Genomic DNA, 21,329 nt, shown 5'->3' on the forward strand with positions numbered 1-21,329 from the left:
AAGTTCCCTCTGCATTTCATCTTCCTGCTACTTTGATTTTGCTAAATTCAAATTACAAGCTACAAAGTACTGCTGGAAAAAATATGCCATTATAACTTCTTGAGACACAACCTCCAATGTATTTTATTAAGGCTAATAATTTCTTGCTCTCTGACATTCTCCACACTTTAAAAATCAGCTTTATTGAGGTATAATTTCAGCCTTAATAAAATACACTCAGTTTAGGTATACAGCATGGGAATTTACACAACCGAAATTGGCAAATGCTAGGTATCACTGCCTTTTTTTTTTTTTAAGAACCAACTTCCTTGCCTACCACGGACTATAGCCTTACTCATTTTTGTACTTAAATTTCTCAAAAATGTTTTAAAATCTTTGTGTTTTTCTGTGTTTTAACTCTTCTTCTAAGGACACAGCACTGAAAAATAAAAAGGTAAAAATGAGTAATTCTAAAGTATCACTGACAGTGTCCTCAGTTACCGTGGAGAAAGTGAAATTTTACACAGGATGGCAAGAAAGACCTCACTAAAACGGTGACATTATATTTAAAGTAGAAACCTTGAGTCAGCAAACAGTATCTGAGGAAATGGTTTTCCTGGCAGAGGCAACAAGAAACACAAAGACCAAAAAAAAAGAGGAAGAAATATAAAGACGCTGTGGGAGAAGTGTGCCAAGAAGAGCAAGGAGGCTCATTCAGACAGATGTCCAGGAGGTAAGGGGACAGGGGGGTTAAGTAAGGGACAGTGGTGGGCAAGTATGCCATCAGGTAAGGACTTGGGTTTAACTGGAAAACTTGTTTGAAGCATGTTGAGCACAGGGAAGATGGGATTGTCTTAGACTTCAAAAGCCACACAGTGGCTGCAGCATTGAGGAAGACTCTGCGTGGGCACAGGGAGACAAGCTGGGGGGTTGCTACAATAATCCAGGGTACTGGTAACAGCGATGGAGAGAGGTGTATATCCCGATGAACTGATGTTAGGTACAAAAGAAAGAGAAGTGTCAAGGATGACTCTGAAGGCTCTGGCCTGAAAGGGGAAGAGCAGGGTTGCCATTGTTTAAAACAAAGGAGGCTCTGGGCGCCTGGGTGGCTCAGTTGGTTAAGCGACTGCCTTTGGCTCGGGTCATGATCCTGGAGTCCCGGGATCGAGTCCCGCATCAGGCTCCCTGCTCAGTGGGGAGTCTGCTTCTCCCTCTGACCCTCCTCCCTCTCATGCTCTCTGTCTCTCATTGTCTCTCTCACAAATAAATAAAATCTTAAAAAAAAAAAAAATTAAAACAAAGGAGGCTCTGAAAGGAACAGGTCTGAGAAAAAAAGTCAGGAGCTCAATTTTGAAAAGATTAAGTTTCATGATTATTAGATATTCAATTTTATTAAGATGTGTGGAGGAGAGCTGGATTTCAGCACAGATGTCCCAGAAAGAATTATGGGAATATTGATAATATACCAAATAAGCAATGAATCAGTGAAGGCAAAGGGAACCAGAGGCCTATTGGTCTTCACTGTTCAGTTCTGCACAGCATTACTAGGTATGCCCTGTGTGCGAGGCATTAGGGGCTACAAAGGGGAATAACCATAGCCCCCGTTTCTTCAGGAAATTATAGAAACCCACACATACTTTCATTATAATATTAAAAATGCTAAGACAGTTTGGGGGTCCAGCTTTTTACGCTGAGAGAAAACATCCTCGAGGATACGACAAAAAAAGACTACCTGAGAGGATGAATAAAATTAGCCAATCCAGGGAAGGAGAAAAGAACTTTCCAGGCAGAGGGAAAATAGTGGGCAAAGGCAGAGAGGCATGAAACAATAGGAAGGATGCAGGGAAACCCCAACACTGCAATTTTCCTAGCACAAGTTAGAGAAAGGGAGTGGTAGTGGTAGAGTGAAGGATGAATGGGCTAAGTCATGGGAAGCCCTGCCTGACAGGAGAATGTGCTGTTCACTGTGTTCATGAGTGCCACGGCATGATTAAATCTGCACTGGCTACAGATCACCTTGACCACTGTGCAGAGGGTGTATGTGAAGGAAGCGAGACTGAAGGTAGGAAAATAGGTAAATTATTATTACAGTCGTCAACATAAGGAACTAACCTGAGGAAGAAGTAATAGGAATTGAAAAGTAGCCACAATATTATCATAGTTATCTGGAGTAATACTGCCCAGCAAAATGGGCAGGGCTTGTTGGCAGTCTGGGAATGCTGCGTGAGGGAGGAGGAAGAGTCTAGGACGCCTAACAGGTTGTGTGCTTTGATGTCTGGGTCGTTAGGTCACTAATTGAGATTGGACACAGGCAGGGCTCGTAGGAGGGGAAGATGATTCACTCAGTGTTGCCAATGCTAAGTTTGGAAGGCTGGCTGGGATACCAAAGAAAATGTCCAGGCAGACAGATGAATATGCAAATTAAAGCTTCAGAGATGGCAGGGCTAGAGATAGAATGCATTGGCTTAAACCATGAGTTCAGAGGAGATCAAGCTCAGAGAGCATGGAAAGAGAAAACTGCAGTGAGAAAAGAGAGAACAGCCATCTTTAACCTTTCTTCAGATAATGGCTTCAGTGAAAAGATTCTAATTGCTTCAGGTTATTGGTAACAGCTAACGTGATCATACAGCAAGCAATTACAGCACTCTCATGGACTCTGATGGCGCATCTCCTTGAATGTAAGAAGCACATTTTTTCAGTGTGAATGTTTCTGAAATAGGGTTAACGTCTTATAAATGATCTCTATCCTCATCCTCGGAAAAGCTGTTATTAAAAAGATTGTGCTTCTTAAAAAACTGATGGTGTTTCACCACAGGTTCTCTGGGAAGGAGACTGACAGATTTATGGGCAGGAGGTATACTGAGAAATGTCTTTAGGATCAGTATCTGTGAGGGAGGGGTAAGAAAGCTCACTGGGCAGAGGGAGAAGTAAGGCCACTGTGCCATCACCAACTCGGCTTTGAGGAGCTCGAAAGCTGGGATGGCTCTCGGGAGCTGTACCAAGTTGGGAAAAGCCCTTAAAACACTCCCCTCCTCCCAAAACACGGGACACAGGCTGCCTCTGGAGCGTGGGTGTGACCTTGGATAAGGAGAGTTTTTCCCAGAGATGACTGTCCTCTGAGACTCTAGCAAGCGGCACTCCTGGCAGCTGTGGTAACCAACTCTCATCCCTTAAGAAGAATATGGTCACAGCATGGCATCCATTACAAGTGACATTTATGAATGAAGGAAGTGCAGCATTTTTATCTCAGTATCATTTGATCTTACTATGATCATGAAGTATTAAACATAAATCTTCTCTGGCACAACCCATTTCAAGTCAGGAAAATGGAGATGAGCACAGAACATACCTCCTATTTTTAGTAAAAGTTAGGTCATCTGAAATCCTACCCTATATGGGATAAAATAGAGAAAGAGAATTATTTCTGAAAATTAAAGAAATAATGTAAGATCGAAAAAGACATTCACTACAAAATTCCTAGGGATTTACTGAAAATTATTTGGGAATGAAAGAGTAAAATAATAATGGTTAAGTGCTAAGTTACTGAGCACTTAGAAGGACAGGCAGATTTACCATAAAATCAGTGGTGCTCTAACCCCTCGGTCTTGCATTGCCAATGGTGAGGAAGCAACAGTCCTAGCCCTGTCGACGGGGGCATCAAGAATGGGTGGCCCCAGCCTTTGGTCACCTTCTACCTTCTAGAGGTCATACTGGGTTTGCAAACAGGTACTAACTGTGGGCAGGCTGCCAACACTTCCTTCGATCTATTTGGACTCCAATGACAATTTAACCCCAGCAGACCTCATGAGGAATCTGAACCTCATCTGTGAGTCTAAGGATGTGAATACAATGCATCAGGGCCACCATGTCCCAAGTTCTCAGCCACTTAACATTCCCTCCCCGCATCTCTCACAGCAAGACCTGCCCACAGGGTAGGGACAGGGAGTCAAGAGGAAGCAGTAAGGACCTGGCCAAGCTGTGGAGGCACTGGCCTGTCCAGATCAGGTCAAGTGAAACCCAAAAGCTGGATTTCTCCGAGGCTTCCCTCCAAACAAGGAGGACTGCCTGAGCAGGCAGCTGTGGGGTAATCAGAAATGCAGTATTTCCAGTAATGTGTTATCAAGGTAAATGAATACTTCCTAAGCCATCAATAATAACAAACAAATTCCAACTCACTTTGCTATAGAAAAAAAATAAATTTTCTCTCTATTTACTCTATAAAAAATATTTAAAATCATCATCATCATCATCTAAAAGAGGACATCTGAGTCTACACAGACAAAGATTTGTAGGAAATAAAGTATATAAAGGTGAGTTAGGAAGTTTTTTTACTGATAATGATAACATTTTGTGATGTTTGTGGTATTTTTCAGTTCTTTTAGTATTTGTAATTTGTGATTGCTCTTCCCATTCTAAATAAATACCCCAAAATGTGCTGGTTGACTAATTTTGTGTTCATAATTTAGTACTCTTTTTATTAAAGAGGGCCCGGACCCTGTAAATGCTTGAGGCCCTACAAACCTGGATTCGCTCTTATTTATAATGTGCTAGACACTTCTTCCAAGCACTCAATTGATTTAATCAGGTAAATGTATGAGGTAGATGCTTTCATTCGATGAGAAAGTTGAGGACAAAGACTTCAAGGAACTTGCCAAAAGTGACTCACGGAGGACAAGACAGTGTCAAGATTTGAACGCATCTCACTCCTGAGCTCATGTTCTTTCAACTCTATGCTATACTGAAATAAGCAATTTATAGATTCTTTTGATGCACTTTGATATGCAGCCTTTCAATTATCATTCAATACTTACTAAGTCCCTTTTTTGATTAAGGGAATGTGCTAGGTGCTGGGTAATATCAGGCAGATACTATAAAGCTCCTATCCCCCACAAACCATACTGACTAATAAGGAGACCCAAAATGCTGCAACAGAAAACATAATAAAATCAAAGGTATTAATAAGTGCCACAAATAAATAAAGGAGAAATAATGAATTAAACATTCTCATCTGCCGAGTGAAAGAGTGTGAGCAATGGTGTATAAACATAAGCTAAGTCTTCCTTTTATTCATGTAACGTTGGGGAGCTAATGTTACAATATTTTAAAATTTCAACTCAAGATAGTGGATATATTTGGGATAACACATTTTTAAAGTTTCATTTCAAGACTAATTAACAGATGTTTTCTGAGTACCTATGAAGTGACTGGCATTTTGATAGGTATTTGGTGATCACATTGAGAAAAAAAATTTCATATCTGGAAAGAATAGCAGAGATCCTAGAATCTACCCTCTTTTGTAATGAGGAAGCTGAGGCCAAAAAGATATGTGGCATATGTTTCAAGAGTCACCTCTTTCAGGAAGCCTTTCCCTAAATGACCACAGTCACAGACCATTTTACCTTTTTATAAACTCCGCATAGGCTTTGTTTGGTGGCTCTTGTTCTTTGATTGGGTACTTGTTTTATACATAGTGAGGTCATGAGCTTTTTAGCTCTTTTTTTTTAATGATCAATGACACCTTTAGCATCTAAAAGCTATAGACTCTTTCCTCAGAAAAATGCACAGAAGCACATATCCAAAAATTTAAATAAAATCATCTTAAGATTAAACATTCAGTCCTCTAGAGGCCTCAGGATCCCAGGTTAAAGATCTTTCTTCTAGACTGTTGGTTTCATGAAATGATTTTTTTCTTATACATGCCCATAATACATGCATACAGTACACTTATCTGTGTATCTCCTATAGTGCTCAATATTGCAATAAATATGGTAGAAGTTTAGTAAATGTCTACTGATTTGAGTTATCCAAGAACTAAGCTGCAGCCAACTGAAGACACAGAACCAGACTCATCACTCTCTGCCTGGTTATGTCTTACACTATTTCATGATTTCTCTTAAAAACAAAACAAAACAAAACAAAAACGGGGTGGGAGGGAGGCGCATGGGCCTGGATGGCTCAGTCGGTTAGGTGGCTGCCTTCGGCTCAGATCATGATTTCAGGGTCCTGGGATCGAGCCCCATGTCAGGCTCTCTGCTCAGCAGGAAATTTGCTTTTCCCTCTCCTTCTGTCCCTCCCCCCCCCCCCCCCCAGCTCATGCTATCTTTTTCTCACTCTCTCAAAAAAAAAAAAAAAATCTTAAAAAAAAAAAAAGAAGACACAATCATTAACATTGTGGTCTCAGTTTTACAGTGGAGGTAAAATAAACATTCAAGTACAAACTCAGCATAACCACTTAGATAGGACTATATGTGCAATAAAAATTCACATTTAGGACAGGACAGCACTTGTAACCTAGACAATACTCAATAAATATCTGTAAGGTGATTGTGAGTACATGAATAAATGAATAATAAGGAATGACTAAATGCTACTGCTAGTGGAGAAGGCTTTTGGATGGGGTGGCCATTGCGGTTGGTATTGAAGAGTAAGTTGTGATAAGCACAGGGTGTTGTATGGCAGTGTTGAATGACTATACTGTACACCTGAAACTAATATTACACTGTATGTTAACTAACTGGAATTTAAATACAAACTTAAAAAAAAAGTGAACAAAATTTGAATAGGAAGGAGGATATTCCAGCTAAGATAGACCCAGCATAAGTAATACCATCTGATTAGGAGAAAACCCAAGAGCTTCCACTGAATATAAAGTATTAAAGGGGGTCAGAGGAAATTGTAGGGAAGCAAAATTTGTCACCCCAAAATGTGTCTCTTTGGCACTGGATTATTTTAAGTTGATTATTTTTAAGAAACAGAATGTTCAGGGGCGCCTGGGTAGCTCAGTTGGTTAAGCAACTGCCTTCGGCTCGGGTCATGATCCTGGAGTCCCAGGATCGAGCCCCGCATTGGGTTCCCTGCTCGGCAGGGAGTCTGCTTCTCTCTCTGACCCTCCCCCCTCTCATGCTCTCTCTATCTCATTCTCTCTCTCAAATAAATAAATAAAATCTTTGGGGAAAAAAAAAAAGAAACAGAAGGTTCGGGGAAAAACTTTGGCCTTACCCCTAACTGCCGAAAAGAATTAAGAGTACCTACCCTGGAAAGGAAGATATCAGCATGGATAACAACAGTATAATATGAACTAGGGGTGGTAGACAGGGAGGAACTTAGTAAAATCAGTGCTTCTGCATGGCCCAGCCAATATTTGTTTACTGAAAGGGCACTTGTTATGATTGAGCACTGGGTATTATATGTAAGTGATGAATCACTAAATTCTACTCCTGAAACCATTATTACACTGTATGTTAACTAGAATCTAAATAAAAATTTGAAGAAAATAAATAAATAAATAAATAAATAAAAGGTACTCCCTACCTGTTCAGTAATTCCCCCCCCCAAAAAAAAATATTTACTCTTTTTCATCTTCCTGTGAATTGTCTTCCCTCCCTTTGAAGTCCCAGACCCCTAACCTGTTCTCCTTAGCTCTGGATGGCATATACGCCTCAGTTGCCTGACTGCCGTGGGCCTCATATTCTTATGGAGCCCCCCAACATACATAGTTCAATTTGATTTTCTCCTGTTAATCTGTCTCATGTCAATTTAATTCTTAGACCAGCCACAAGAATCTTGAAAGGTAGAGGAAAGTTTTTCACCATCAAAATACATTTGAATAGTCAGGCTGGAGTAGGATTACATGTGACCTAGAAAGTGAAGCTGAGGAATCTGATTTGATTTTCTAGATTCTGAGACAGTGATGTTACCTAACAGTTGTCCTTGACAGTAATTATTAATTAAATGCAAAACTGAAGAGAAAAAAGTCACATATCATTTTTTAACATCTGCTTGTATAAACACTCAGACCAGTTATTCATCTATTAAAAAAAAAAAAAAAACTATTGCCCTAATCTGATAAATAGTCCTTCTACTTTAATAAATAAGTTTGTGATTCCTGGTAATCAACAGTCATTCTTTTTACAGGAAAGGAAAGACTTGATTTTTCAAGAGTGAGAATTTGTAATTGATTTAATACTGAGCCCATGTGTTAATTATTAGCTGGATAAGTACAAGGTTGGGTCATAATTAGTTCATATCCTATATGAAATTTTCCAGCTCCTTAGCACATATGCCTATTAGGAGCTCTCTTCTGGACCGTGGTCCTCTTTGTTACTGTTGCTTCCTTAAGTGTATTTTTTTTTTTTTATTTGCTTTATCAAGTGTTCATACTCTTTCTGTATTTTGACCTGGCTACTAAAGCTCGTCATTATTCAGTCTCTCTACAAATCCACTCACAGTATGATTGGGGTATAGCCCCCTGTAGGACTCTACCTAGGGAGCTGGCATCCATCTTGTCGGTTCAGATGAAAGAATGAACAACTAGAGGTCATATCAACCCCCATGGCATGGCCAGACCAACCAAGGAACACATAGGCTCAAGGGATAGGAATACTTACTCATCATCCAAAGTAACCCATAGGACAAGGAGTTAATCAGCACTAATGAAATCTCTCACATACAGACAAAGATATTTTTCAGATTCCAAGTCTCTTGAGATGAAACAGACCTCCAAAGGACCAGATGGAGCCGGCACCAGAAGTTAGTAAGTAGCATCTGCTAACATGACCCTCAGGGCCTCCGATCAGCAGTGTCCACCTTCTCAGGAGACCCCTGCCCCAAATTTTGCCCTTAAAAACCCTCACTTACAAGGCATCAGAGAATTTGGGATTTTTGAGCATTAGCACCCCATTTTCCTGGATGGTGCCACTCCAATAAAATAGTCTATCTTTGTTCACTGCAAGAGCTCAGTGTCCGTTTTTATTGGCTTGCTGTGCACTGAGTGGACGAACTCTCGTTTGGTTCAGTTACAGACGTTTATGGGGGAAAAGTCTGTAACTTGATAAAATTAATTTTATTTGTGGAATTCAATTATCAATATTTTCCAAGGTTAGACTCAGTAAAGAAAATCCAGAGTTAATCACCAGTAAGTAAAGTTTTCCTAGAGTTCACATTTTCTTTCAACAAATATGGATCTTAATTTAAGGAGAGGGTGAACAAAGCTGGATATTAATGTATTAATAATTTATATGGGAAGCTAATAGTTAAACTTGCCTTTGCTGCTAACTCTGAACAAACACCCAGAAAAAAACTCCACAGTTCAGAGAAAACTATTTTTGAAGGAGAAAAGGTACACTAAAAGAACAAAGTCTTGCATTAATAATCTCTATAGTAGAGTACATGCATTCAATGTATCTAATGTTGACTCTTCATGAAAAATTTTGAACAATTGTCTAGAAAAATCACTTCTCAGCAGAAACTACTTCGACATGAGCTCTAAGTCTGTGAATTAAATTGAAATCCACAGTCTGTATGGTGCCAAAAGAAAATAATGACTCTTGGCCTCAGGAACAACAAAATGGGTCACTTAAAGTCTGAGAGTTACATACAACAAATGGAGATAATAGGCTTTCTGTACTAATAACCCCTTATCAAGCCAATTAATGACTTAACTCGAGCACCCAAAGAGATTCTGTGGGTTATTATCTGAAAAAAAAGAAGGCTCTACAATAGGATAAAAAGACCATGCGGAGTAATTGCCTTAGGAAAAAAAAATGTTTTCTCACTTTCCGGTAGAAATAGCTGAAACATAAATTATATGGGAATGAGAAATATGTTAAGAATCCTGTTATTTCACTTTGATTCCCTTGGGCACCCATTATCATGCTAGAACTGAATATTTACATAAAATAAACACCATTAGCAGAAAAGAAGATGACAGAAAATTCTTTTCCCACTTAGGGCATTTCAACATCTGGGCTACCATGGGCCATTAAAGCACAATGAAACCGCCTGCCTGGCCTGCCATGTACCCTTTTATTTATTTATTTTTAAGGGAAAATGTCAGGAAATATCTGTATAGTTTGGACTCCCTTTGGCTGCTGAGCAACCTGTTTCCAGGAAAAGCAAAAGATTACTATGACTTTTAGTCCCTTTGAAAAAAAAATGTCTTCTCTTCCTTTTTAACTTCGGTTAATTAAACATGCCAACTCATACGAAAAAAAGAGAAGGAAAGAAACCATGTTCACGGTGCATCTCATGTAAGAGTTCAGAGCAAAAATCAAAAGCTGTTTTGGGGAAAGAAGAAAAATACACAAGAAGGGCAAACAGGCAGTCTCTCAGGCTCCGCTTAAGGAAGGCAACACAGGACCGCTAATAAGTCGCAGAATTTAGGTCTGTACTGGCTGAGCTGAATATCATAGATGTCAGCCCATACGAATACAAAGACAGGCTGACATGGCCACAAAATGTAAGTGGAGAAAAAGTTTTAATATAGAAGAATTTGCATTAAAGGATGCTCATTTCAGTTAAGAAATCTCCCCAAAATGTTCAATTAATACTCACTGAGGATTCCCTGGTTTGAGGCAGTTCTTGGGAGCTATGCCTAGGGTAACAAAAGAGGTGAATTACTGAACATAAATGATATTTGGTCTTTGACAGTGTAAATATCCAAGGAAGACACCCAGAAAGCTTGGGTCTAATGTACAGCATGGATGGGTCCAACAAGACTATGGAGCCCCTGAAGGAAGGCTGGTGGGAGAGGAGTTCTGTATGGAAGAAAGTGGTCATATGAAGGATACGTCCAAATACACTGGGCAAACACAGCTCTGAGTTAAAACTAACACTCAGGTTCTGAGTTTTTAATGGCACACAGGGCAGCAACTTATAAAGATAATTTCCGATCACATTTTATAAGACTTTCCTTTATAGCCAAGACATAAAGCCATCTCCATAAAGGAAGCTTTACAACAAAACTTTCCATCAAGTGTTCGACAGAAACAGAACCAACTGACAAGTCTCTGATATTCAAAGAACAACAAAAAAATAAAAATGGTAATACAATATTTATTCAGTGGAACGAAGCACATAAAACACAGGAGATAGCTCACTTCTGGACATGGTATTGGTGGCATTAGGCTTCCTGTCTTGAACACTCAGAGTCACACTCTCCCTCCAGCTATAATAAAATATTGCTATCCAGATAGAAAATCAACACATTGGCTTCCAAAGCACATGGACTCGGTAGTTTTCCTATCAGAATCCTACAGCTTTATGAAGCCACGTATTGACGGAATGGCAGTGTAAAAAGAAAATAAAACCAAAAGAAAAACAGACAAACAGCTGTTTTCCCTTACACTGAGGTATCGCTGCAAACATATAGTAGTGTAGGTTCTTACACAGTGAAAACTCTTTTTGTTCTCTACACTCTAAATGACACATGAATCATTTGTTCTGTTTTGGTTGCCATTTTCCAAACTTTATTACCAGAAAAATCATTCCCTATGTGCATGTTGCCCAAAATATCCTCCCTTCCAGGGAGAGAAGTTATATAGCTCAGACCCCATTTCTAATTTAACTGTTCATTTAATTTTCTTCAACACTTTAAAACATCAGCTGGATGCTTTGACTTGTCACAACTGGGCCATCAACTTGGTGGAGAACCCATAAGAATGGCAATCCTAGACCTTCATACCACATATTTCACAAAGAAAGGCAAAATCAACTTTGTTATTTTGGGTTATTAGTTATATGGTTATATGGGTTATTAGTACAGAAAGCCTATTATCTCCATTTGTTGTATGTAACTCTCAGACTTTAAGTGACCCATTTTGTTGTTCCTGAGGCCAAGAGTCATTATTTTCTTTTGGCACCATACAGACTGTGGATTTCAATTTAATTCACAAGACAACACATAACAACTCTGGCCATCGTCTGCCATTAATGATGTCTGTGTTTTAATATTCAGTACTTTATCCTCGAGAGCAGAAACAGGAATTTCTCATTAAAGAACAATTATGCATATTTTGTGGCCAATAGCATGCCAAGTAAAAGATATTTCTGGTAAAATAAAGAGAAACAAGAAAAAAATGGGACACTTATTTGAGAAGAGCAAAGTGTGCATAAAAGTTGGACCCCAAGAAAGTTTTCTTGTGTGAAGAAAGAAAACAAATCCTATAACTTAAGTATGACAAGCTCCATACGCATTCCAATGAATTTTACTATAATATTCACAAAGGTTCAACTATAAAATTTTTTCATGTGTCTTTATGAGATCCAGCAAACAAATTTCTAAGCAGTCAAACAAACAACCACAAAAAAAAAAAAAAAAAACTCCAGCAACTCAGAAACTGACCAAAATACGTCATAGGTGTTTAAAATAATAGAAACTTAGAAAACTGCTCATTTAATAGTTGGGGACTATAAAGTTCAGAGATGTCTAGTGACTTATATGTAGTTATTGAGAAAAACCAGGACTGGACTTTGTTTCACACACAAACTACACTGTTCCCAATACAATTGAGCAGGTTATAGTCTAAGAGGCTGTTTGACCTGGTTAAATCATGGGGAAAAAAGCAGATGCCTATTATCGTCTTAATGAGGGGGAAAAAAAGAAGATTCAAAGCTGCCAATAAAGAAATCAATGATTCTCTGAAAAAAAGTTGTCCTCAACAGCCTAAGAAATATATGCCATATAATTGTTTATGTTATTTAAAATTGTTTATGTTTATATTATTTAAAAGGAAAACTTATCTGTTTTCCTTTTTCGTAGTGTGCACCACTTCAAATATTCTGCTTCATAAAAATCCATGTGGTCTCCAGTCAATGGTAGCTTTATTTGAGAATGGGATTTTTCTTAATTGACTTTATGTCTTCGGCAGTTTGCAGCGATCTTTAGCACACTGCTATAGGAATTATAGTCACTCAACTCAATTGCTTCTTAAAAGCATATAAATAAAAAGAAAAACTATGCACTCAGACTTCCGGAAGAAATGGAAATGAGCATGACTCTTGGTTAACCAACTCTTTAAAGTGTGTTTATAAGATAAGCAGGGGGGAGACAGGGTACAAAGGAGAAACCAAAGCTTGAAATCAAACAGGGCAGACTAAACCAACATTAGTGCAAATCACAGAAATATGGACAGCATAACAAAACCTAATGTACGTGATTCTTGACCAGCTGGATCTCCTATTTTACAGGACCGGTGTGCATGGAAAGCTCGTGTTGAAACGCCGTGAGGTGGTACCTTTTATAGCACCATGGGGCACCAACACAGTCTGACTATATAGCAGTAAGTGGTCTCCATAATGCCCACGGATAACATCCAACCCTCTGATCAATGTGATACGGGGACAAAGGTCTATCATTCAACCAAACCCCCGGCTTGACCTCTAGATCTGTCAATTACTGTTTTGAGTAATAGGACGTGGCAAGAAGAATTATACACCCCATCCCACCCCCAAAATCCCACCCTAAATGTGTATATGATGAAGGATCGCCCCTGGGGCTGTGTTATGTTATATAGGCACAGCTGACCTTAATAGAGAAATTATTGAAGGGGGTGGGGAGGAGGTCGCTAAGCTAATCACACGAGGCTTTAAAAGCAGAGAATTTTTTTCTGTGTGGTGGCAGAAGCAGAAGCCAGGGAGGCTCAGATCATAAGAAGGACTACACATGCCTTTGAGGGAGCCATTGTAAGCAGCAATCCTGGTGGCCTCTGGGAGTGGTGTATGACTTCCTGATAGCCAGCAAGAAAATAAGGACCTCACTCCTACAACCACAAAGAACTAAGTTCTGCCAACAAGCTGAATGAGTTTGGCATGGATTCTTTCCAGAGCCTCCGTATAATAGCCCAGCCTGGCAGAAACCTTAATTTCTACCTTGAGACCCTGAGTAGAATATCTAATTGAGCCTGTCTGACTTCTAATCTCCAAAACTGTGATATAGTTAACGGGTGTAATTTTAAGTCACTAAGTTCGTAAAGATTTGCTATAAAGCATAGAAAACTAATATATAAGGAAATTTATTTAACTTCCAGAGCTTCTGAAAAACATAAAAGACAAATCATTAATGGTTGTAATGAGAAGACACATCATGTGCCTGGTACAGTATTTAACATGCAGTAAGAATTCAAGACGCAATTACTGTGCCTTTAAATACTTCATTTTATGACACTTCAGAGATTTCTGACACATTTTCTAAGTCAACCTTTCTGAGATCCTCTGCAAACTTGTTTGGGTAATACTTCTGCCTTTGTTCCCCTATACACGGAACAGATTTACAGGTCTGTGAAATTAAAATGAACATTTTATACGAGATAGCACGATAAAACAATCCGATGATTCTACAAAGCACATGTGAAAAGCAGTCTTGTTCATTTGTATGTGCATCCTATACTTGCTACACTTCAAGTGATCATAAAGTAACCACAACAAAAAGGATGTGCATCCTAATCAGTAAGCAAAGGTCCCAAGAGCTCTAGGTTGTGGCTCTCTACTACAATAAAGAGCACCTGAAGAATTACCGGAAACCTGCACAAATCTAGTATCAACTTTAGTGAAACATTTTAAATTTTGGCACCCAAACAGAAAGATCAAGTGCTTTGTTAATGTTCAGTTTGCTGACTTGTTGAACTGCTCCAAATAATGTGCAGTTACCGAAGTACAAATGTGTGTTGAGAGAGAAGGACAGATAGTTAATTATGCTGGAATATTTGGAATGGAGTGAGAAACCAGAGTGTTTGTTCTGAGAGAGATAAACCACATAATAAAACTGAAAAGAGAGTGAATTCATGAGGCTATTTTCAGGATGACAGGATGTTTTGTATGTTAGGCAAATGGACAAAAGTTAGGGAAAGGCAGCAAATTACAGAATGTGAGTGGAAACACATTGTGAGAAGAAATAAACACATTACCTCTTATGTGTCATAAGAGGCAGTTCTTTGAACTGCCATCTAATAGTGGCGAGCTCTGAGGACAGTGGTACCAGGAGGTTATTATCCATCCAAAGAGTGCAAGGAAGCTGTAGAAAGCTGTTGGAAGCAAAGAAAGATCATCAACACAGGAAATATGGTGAGGAGGTAAGGCGAAGTTGAGGTATTTGATTTGGGTGACCATAATTCCCAGAGCAATGTGCTAAGGGAATTGCCAAAAAATACAAAGTCAATCAAATAAAATCATATCCTGGTTCACATAAAGCTACCCTTCAACGAGAGACCATGTGAATGTGAATAGTTGGGCTGAATGTATTTGTAATTGGATGAAAAATACGTAAAGAAGGAAATTTTATCAGTCTACCCCAAATTAATCCATTCAACAAATATCAATCGCCCACTGCAATGCTCTAAGTGCTGGCTATGAAGTGAAGATACGGCGGTGATCCAGGTCAATGTCATACCTGTCCTTGTTGAGCTCACTGCTCAGTGAGGAAGACAAACCCACAGCTATTACATAATAGTGGGAATTACTAGAGGACGACACTATGAAAACACTCAAGAGAGGTGTCTAGCCTGAAAAAAACTTTCTGAAGGAAGTAACATGGAAGCTGGGACCTCCAGGGCAAGCAGACATTCCTTAAGTGAAAAGAGGATGGGAGAGTTCCAAGTGGAGGGGGCCACATATCTAAAAGCTAGAAGATAAGAAACTTGAGTTGTGTTTTCAAGAAAATGAAGACATTCCCTAAAACTAAGGCTATACTCAACATATATACTTGTCTATAAACTGGAATACTTTTACTTTGTTATTACTGGTTTTGTGTGTTTTTAAATTGGGCATTGCCAAGCTAGAAGTGGTTAGGAGCCCTCCCTGATTTTATGTATGAAGTTTGCTCTTATGTATGAAATCTACTGTTCAATCTAGATCCTGTGAATATTTTTCAATGGAAAATTCTTGCTACTCCCAAATGTTTGAAAACCCTTGTTTTTAGTAAAATGGGCAAGTTTGTGTTTCCGTTTTGTCATACATACCCACAAGATACTGTAGTATATAAATTATAAAGTCACTGAGACTATAAAACAACAAAGATATATGCAACAAAATATTTTGCTGTGAAGTCACTTAGAAAGTAAGGAAACTCTAACCAATTGAAATGACATTGAAACTACTAGATTAGAACAACAAACACAAAACTAAAATCACTCCCCATCCCTATTCTATGCTCTTTAAGCCTTGGTTATACCCTGAGAGAGAGAGAGAGAAAAAAAAAAAACTGAATTAAAATATATTTATATTTTTGTCATCAAGGAATAAAAGTGACAGCCATTAAGAATTTACTTCCTATTGCTAAACCACTCTAGATAGTATAATGATCAACTAACAAGACTTTAAAACTCTCAAGCTAGTAGATTTCCTCATAGATACAAACAGATCCTTCATTCAACACATTCGTTACAAGTAGCTACAATTTTTCTTTAATTATAAACAATTACAATGAGCTGTACAGAACTTAAACCATATCTTACCTCATATTATTATGTGCTAGTAATGATTACTGAAGTACAGAAAAAAATATACAACTGTTAGCCCTTGTATATAGAAAAATAGTTACATTTTATCAGATGTGAAATGAAAACCCACCCTGTTATGAAGATGGCCACAACAATCCTTGTCATCCCTGGGCCCTTATACAATGTCACTTTACCACTCCTCCCATCGAGAGGTGGAGTCTATTTCTCCTCCCACTAATCTGGACTGGCCCTGTCCCTAGAACTTGCTATGACTGAGAGGATGTGACAGAAACAATGAGCAATCTCCAAGGCTAGGTTCTAGGAGGCCTTGCCACTGTGTTTTCTCCATCTTGGAATGCTTCCGCTGCCATGAAAGAAAATCCAGGGAAACCTCTAATGAAGAAACTACGTGGAGAGAAAAACTCAGAGCAGAGCCAGTCCCAAGTTCCCAGACATGTGAATGAGGAGACCTTGGATAAGACCAGACAAGACCAGCAGAAAAGTTGACCAGCCAACAGACAGGATCATGAGAAATAATAAAGTGTGGTGGCTTTAAGGCACTAAGTTTGGATGTTTTGTCATATAGCAACAGATAACTGGGTCACTATATATAAATTTTTCAATCACAAGATTTAGAAAATAGGAGTTTGTAATTCCTTTTCAATATATCCCTCAGACTCTGACATGAAATCATCTAACCTTCCATAGCACTCTGAAGTACTTTTCACAAACTCCTTTTTCCCTAACATAACCTATGAGCTAGTTATTCTTACTATCCAGATTTAAAGAGGAGGAAACAAAGGCTGATTAGTTTACCCAGTTAGTAAGTGTGTCCACAAAACTGAGTCTCCCCATTAGTCTGTGACTTTCTTCAGGTAGGGCTTATCTAATGCACCTTTGTATCTCAAGCACATGCATGGTGACCAAAATAAAGAAGGGTATTTTTCAAAGGTCGGATGGATGAATGCATGGATAGATAGATGGGATGAATGGATGAATGAATCAATTGGTGCCTCCTCTGCTATTTTAAATATTTAAGAAAAATGATATACATGTAGCCCACCCCCACACCCAGCCCCTCCAAGGTCTTACTTTTCCATGCTCGTTGTTGGCTATTTTTTCACTTGAATTAGTACCTAGATATTTTATATTCTTGGTTGTCCTCTCCTAAGTCAAATTCTATTTCTCAATGTTTCTCTTAAAATTGAGAAATTGAAACTGAATGTAATATTAAGTCTATCTAAAACTATTCCTTCTAATCTCAACTCTGCATTTTAATATTCTTTGTGGATTTCAAAAGTTTATCTGAAATAAAACATCACCCTAAATAAAACAAAATAATTTCTAGGTTTTAATAGGAAAAGATTGAATCTCTTTAGAAATCTGTGGTAAAATGCAAAATGCCTTGGCTAAATTTACAATCAATAAAAGTCAGTTAGGAAAATGTACTCACTCTGTAGTAATCTACTTGAATCGAGGGACTAAATGGACTCATTAATTTTGGCTAACTTAAGAGGCTTCTTTAAATTGTGCCATTGATTCTGGTTAATTTGGATAGAATTAAAGAACTCAAATTGTTTTATTAAATTCTTTCTATACGCTTACTTTGGTCAAAAAAAATTCTCCCTAGACTATACCCTCTCCTGACAACTCTCCATTTCTCTCCAATTCAACACTGGCCAGAGCCCCTCTGTGACCCCAGTCAGCCACATCTCTATGTCCTCCTGGATCCCTGCTGCTATTTCCAACAACTTAATCTGAGCTTGTGTGTCCTTAAGGCTGAACTGTCTTAACTACAATCTTTCTCTCACTCTTTGATTCTACTCTTTGTATTCTGTATGGGTTCATTTATAACAACAACATTACTGTCACCCAAATTTTATCAAGTCTTCCTACTGCTTACTATTGTATGTCTAAATACTATGGCACTTTCAATAAATAAATACATACATACATACATACTATGACACCTTCAAAGTCCTACTTACTCAGGCACGTGCATTTCCAAATTTTCCATTTAGTTGCCAATAGCAAGTTTCTTATTTCCCTCCAGTTAGTCAATCACTTTACCACATTCTACTTATGTTCCATGCCTTCAAATATCTAAAAGAAGGATAATTTTTTACTATGATTAATAATATTAAAAGAATAATTGCTAACAAATAATCAAGTACTACTTATCAGTTACTGTTCCAAGCTATGCATATATTTTTAATTAACTTTTTTATTATGGCAACTTTATAAGGAAGGTAATGCTATTATCATCATTGTAAAGATGAGAAATCTGAGGAACGGAGAAATTACATAATTTGCCCAAAGTTACACAGCTAATACGTGGCAGCAGGTATTAGGCAGCCTGGCTTGCATCCATGTTTTTACCACCATACTACGCTCTTCTCAATTAAACCAGTGTTTACTCCTGTTTGGAAGATCCCTACCACATAGCTTTCCAGAGGCTCCTACCTTGAAAATGTAACTTGGTCTAGACAGAGCTTCTTCCACAGTAGAGAGTAAAAATACGATCTGTGTATAAACACTAGACAACAGGTTACCCTTGGGATCAGAAAGATGTGATGCAAGTAGATGTTTCAGCGAGGAGGGTAAGAAGGCTAAGAGAAACAGGTAGAAGAAGACATGTGTGCAGTCAATTCTCCCTCCAGGGGTTGATATCTTTGGGAAAGTGAGTGGCGAGTACACCTGGGGGAAGGTTTGGTCCTGCCTCTCTGCTTTGAAATTCCTAATGGATACCAATGTGACGGGTAGCCCCATTCTAGAGGCAGTGAAATGTGATAGAAAAACAAAGGTGAGGATTAGGTAGGCAGAGAAAAAGACTGAGAACACAACAAAGCCTCCTCTCTGGAAGGAAGTCAGAAATTTCTGCCTAAACCCACAAGAGAACACAGAAGATGACTGAGAAAGAGCCAGCAGTGTGCACGGGAAAGGCAGTGGGGAGGTGGCATAAAGGAAGCTGACCCCAGTGGAACAGAGATGGCTTAAAAGCATGGCCCAGGAGGGTAGACTGAGGCTCAGAGGATCTGCAGCATCTTTCCAAAGGAATTCCATTTTAAAGAAAATCTCTCTCAGCAAGGATATGCATATACCTTCCAGCATATGTGGCACTAAGTATTATCTCTATCACAGAATCAATCATTCAATGAATATTAATAAAATTAAAGTGGTTTAACCACAATTGTAAAATACATATTGAGAAAAGATAATCATACATCATGTATACTTTTTTAATGCACAAATCCATTTCTGTAAAGTGAGCTTTACTGGTAACAGTGAGGTAGACAAAGCCTAATGTCCCAAAAAGAAATGTTAACCTCAGATTAGCTTTTTCCGTAGAATATCTAAATAACCTATTGCATCAGAAAATTAAAATTTAGATAGAGAGTTAAGTAAGCTTACTTAAGTAGATGATGGAAGTGAGGTTCATGCTTACGTACATACATGACTAACCCTCGGTATATATGTATACATGGTTAACCCTCAGGGTGCTTTGACAACTTCCTAAATATTATGTGCATACAATACCAAGACAAAAATAAAGACCTTTCCCAATATCACCCACTATAAGAGAACTAGAAGAAAAAAAAAATGTTTGAAAAATTAGTATTTGATTCAACACTACCCTTCCTCCTGATAACTGAATAAACAGAGCCCTGAAAAGTAGAAGACAAACTTGTTTCTTAATACTGCTGACTGGACAAAGCAAGGACACATTTTTTTTTTTAAGGTGAGAGCATACTGAGAGTGGAAAAAAAGGATAAGAATTAAACCACAGATGCTCAAACACAGGGTGGACGGATGTGTGCTCTTACTAAGATGGGCCATGCAATCTAAGATTCCAGTCAGACTCGCTTTGCCCGAATTCTTTCATCTTAAGTTATCCCATAGAAAGATCATACCATCATCTCAACAGATGGCATCGCTTACTGAGTGCCAACTATATTCCAAGGGCAATGCCAAACACATTACAGGCTTCAGTTCATGTGCCATTTATAGAATGCCTATGAGGTAGCTATGATTGCTATCTGCATTTCATAAATGATGAAACTGAGAGCAGAGTGTAAGCAGCTAGCTGTGGTTGTGATGCAATGCTGCTAAGTGGTAGAGCCGGGCTTCAAACTGCAGTCAGTCCAGGGCGCCTGGGTGGCTCAGATGGTTAAGCATCTGCCTCCAGCTCAGGTCATGATCCCAGGGTCCTGGGATCGAGTCCCGCATCGGGCTCCCTGCTCAGCGGGGAGCCTGCTTCTCCCTCTGACCCTTGCCCCTCTCATGCTGTTTCTCTCTCGCTCTCTAAAAAATAAATAAAATCTTTAAAAAAAAAAAATTGCAGTCAGTCCAATCTCTTCAACACTGCACCAGTCTTGACATAAAAATACCTTTGGCAAAATTCACGACACATTTTTAAAAAAATAATAATAAATTCTTAATAATAGGAATAGAATAATAATTTCTTAATACAATCAAATCTTCCTTAAACTAATTCCAACTTCAAACCTACTAGCAAATCACTCTAAGTATCCCCATGGTATTCAAGAATAAGAATGGATACTCTGGTGGCTATTCTTTGGCATCTGGAAGAAATTCCTGGAATTTCTTTTTTTTTTTTTTTTTTTAAGATTTTATTTAGTTACCTGAGAGAGAGCAAGAGAGGGAGAGAAAGCACAGAGGGAGAGGGAGAAGCAGACTCCTTGCTGAACAAGGAGCCAGATGCAGAACGCGATCCCAGGACACTGGGATCATGACCTAAGCTGAAGGCAGACGCTTAACCAACTGAGCCACCCAGGCGCCCCTGGAATTTCTGATTAATAAAAACAAGGCGTAAAAATATACAATTATAACTATTCAAAAACATAAAACCAGGGGCGCCTGGGTGGCTCAGTTGGTTGGGTGACTGCCTTCGGCTCAGGTCATGATCCTGGAGTCCCTGGATCAAGTCCCGCATCGGGCTCCCTGCTCAGGCAGGGAGTCTGCTTCTCCCTCTGACCCTCCCCCCTCTCATGTACTCGCTCTCTCTCTCATTCTCGCTCTCTCAAATGAATAAATAAATCTTTAAAAAAAAAAGAAATATTTAAAAAAAAAACATAAAACCATTACTTGTAGATTCTACAATTTTTTTGATTTTATAAT

At 38.7% G+C, this 21,329-nt stretch overlaps 1 protein-coding gene across 7 annotated transcripts in view; it reads right to left on the reverse strand.

Annotated features, from left to right (window-relative positions):
- The window catches only part of IL15 (interleukin 15), a 78,257-nt gene that overhangs the window by 23,003 nt on the left and 33,925 nt on the right, over nt 1–21,329 (reverse strand). Inside the window, exons 1-2 of one of the 7 annotated variants that reach the window (XM_035023017.1) lie at nt 18,179–20,393; nt 14,661–14,777 (exon numbers count right to left, since the gene is read on the reverse strand). The exons of 3 other annotated variants lie outside the window; for them this stretch is intronic. The gene's annotated coding sequence lies outside the window, so the exon portion shown is untranslated. Of the gene's footprint in view, nt 1–10,311; nt 11,473–14,660; nt 14,778–18,178; nt 20,394–21,329 lie in introns of those variants that run through there. 3 more of the 7 variants (XM_035023011.1, XM_035023012.1, XM_035023015.1) reach the window with 3 other exon arrangements.

This window comes from Mirounga leonina, unplaced genomic scaffold (assembly GCF_011800145.1).
Source record: "Mirounga leonina isolate KUSES-001 unplaced genomic scaffold, KU_Mleo_1.0 Mir_176, whole genome shotgun sequence".
Taxonomy (NCBI): domain Eukaryota; kingdom Metazoa; phylum Chordata; class Mammalia; order Carnivora; family Phocidae; genus Mirounga; species Mirounga leonina.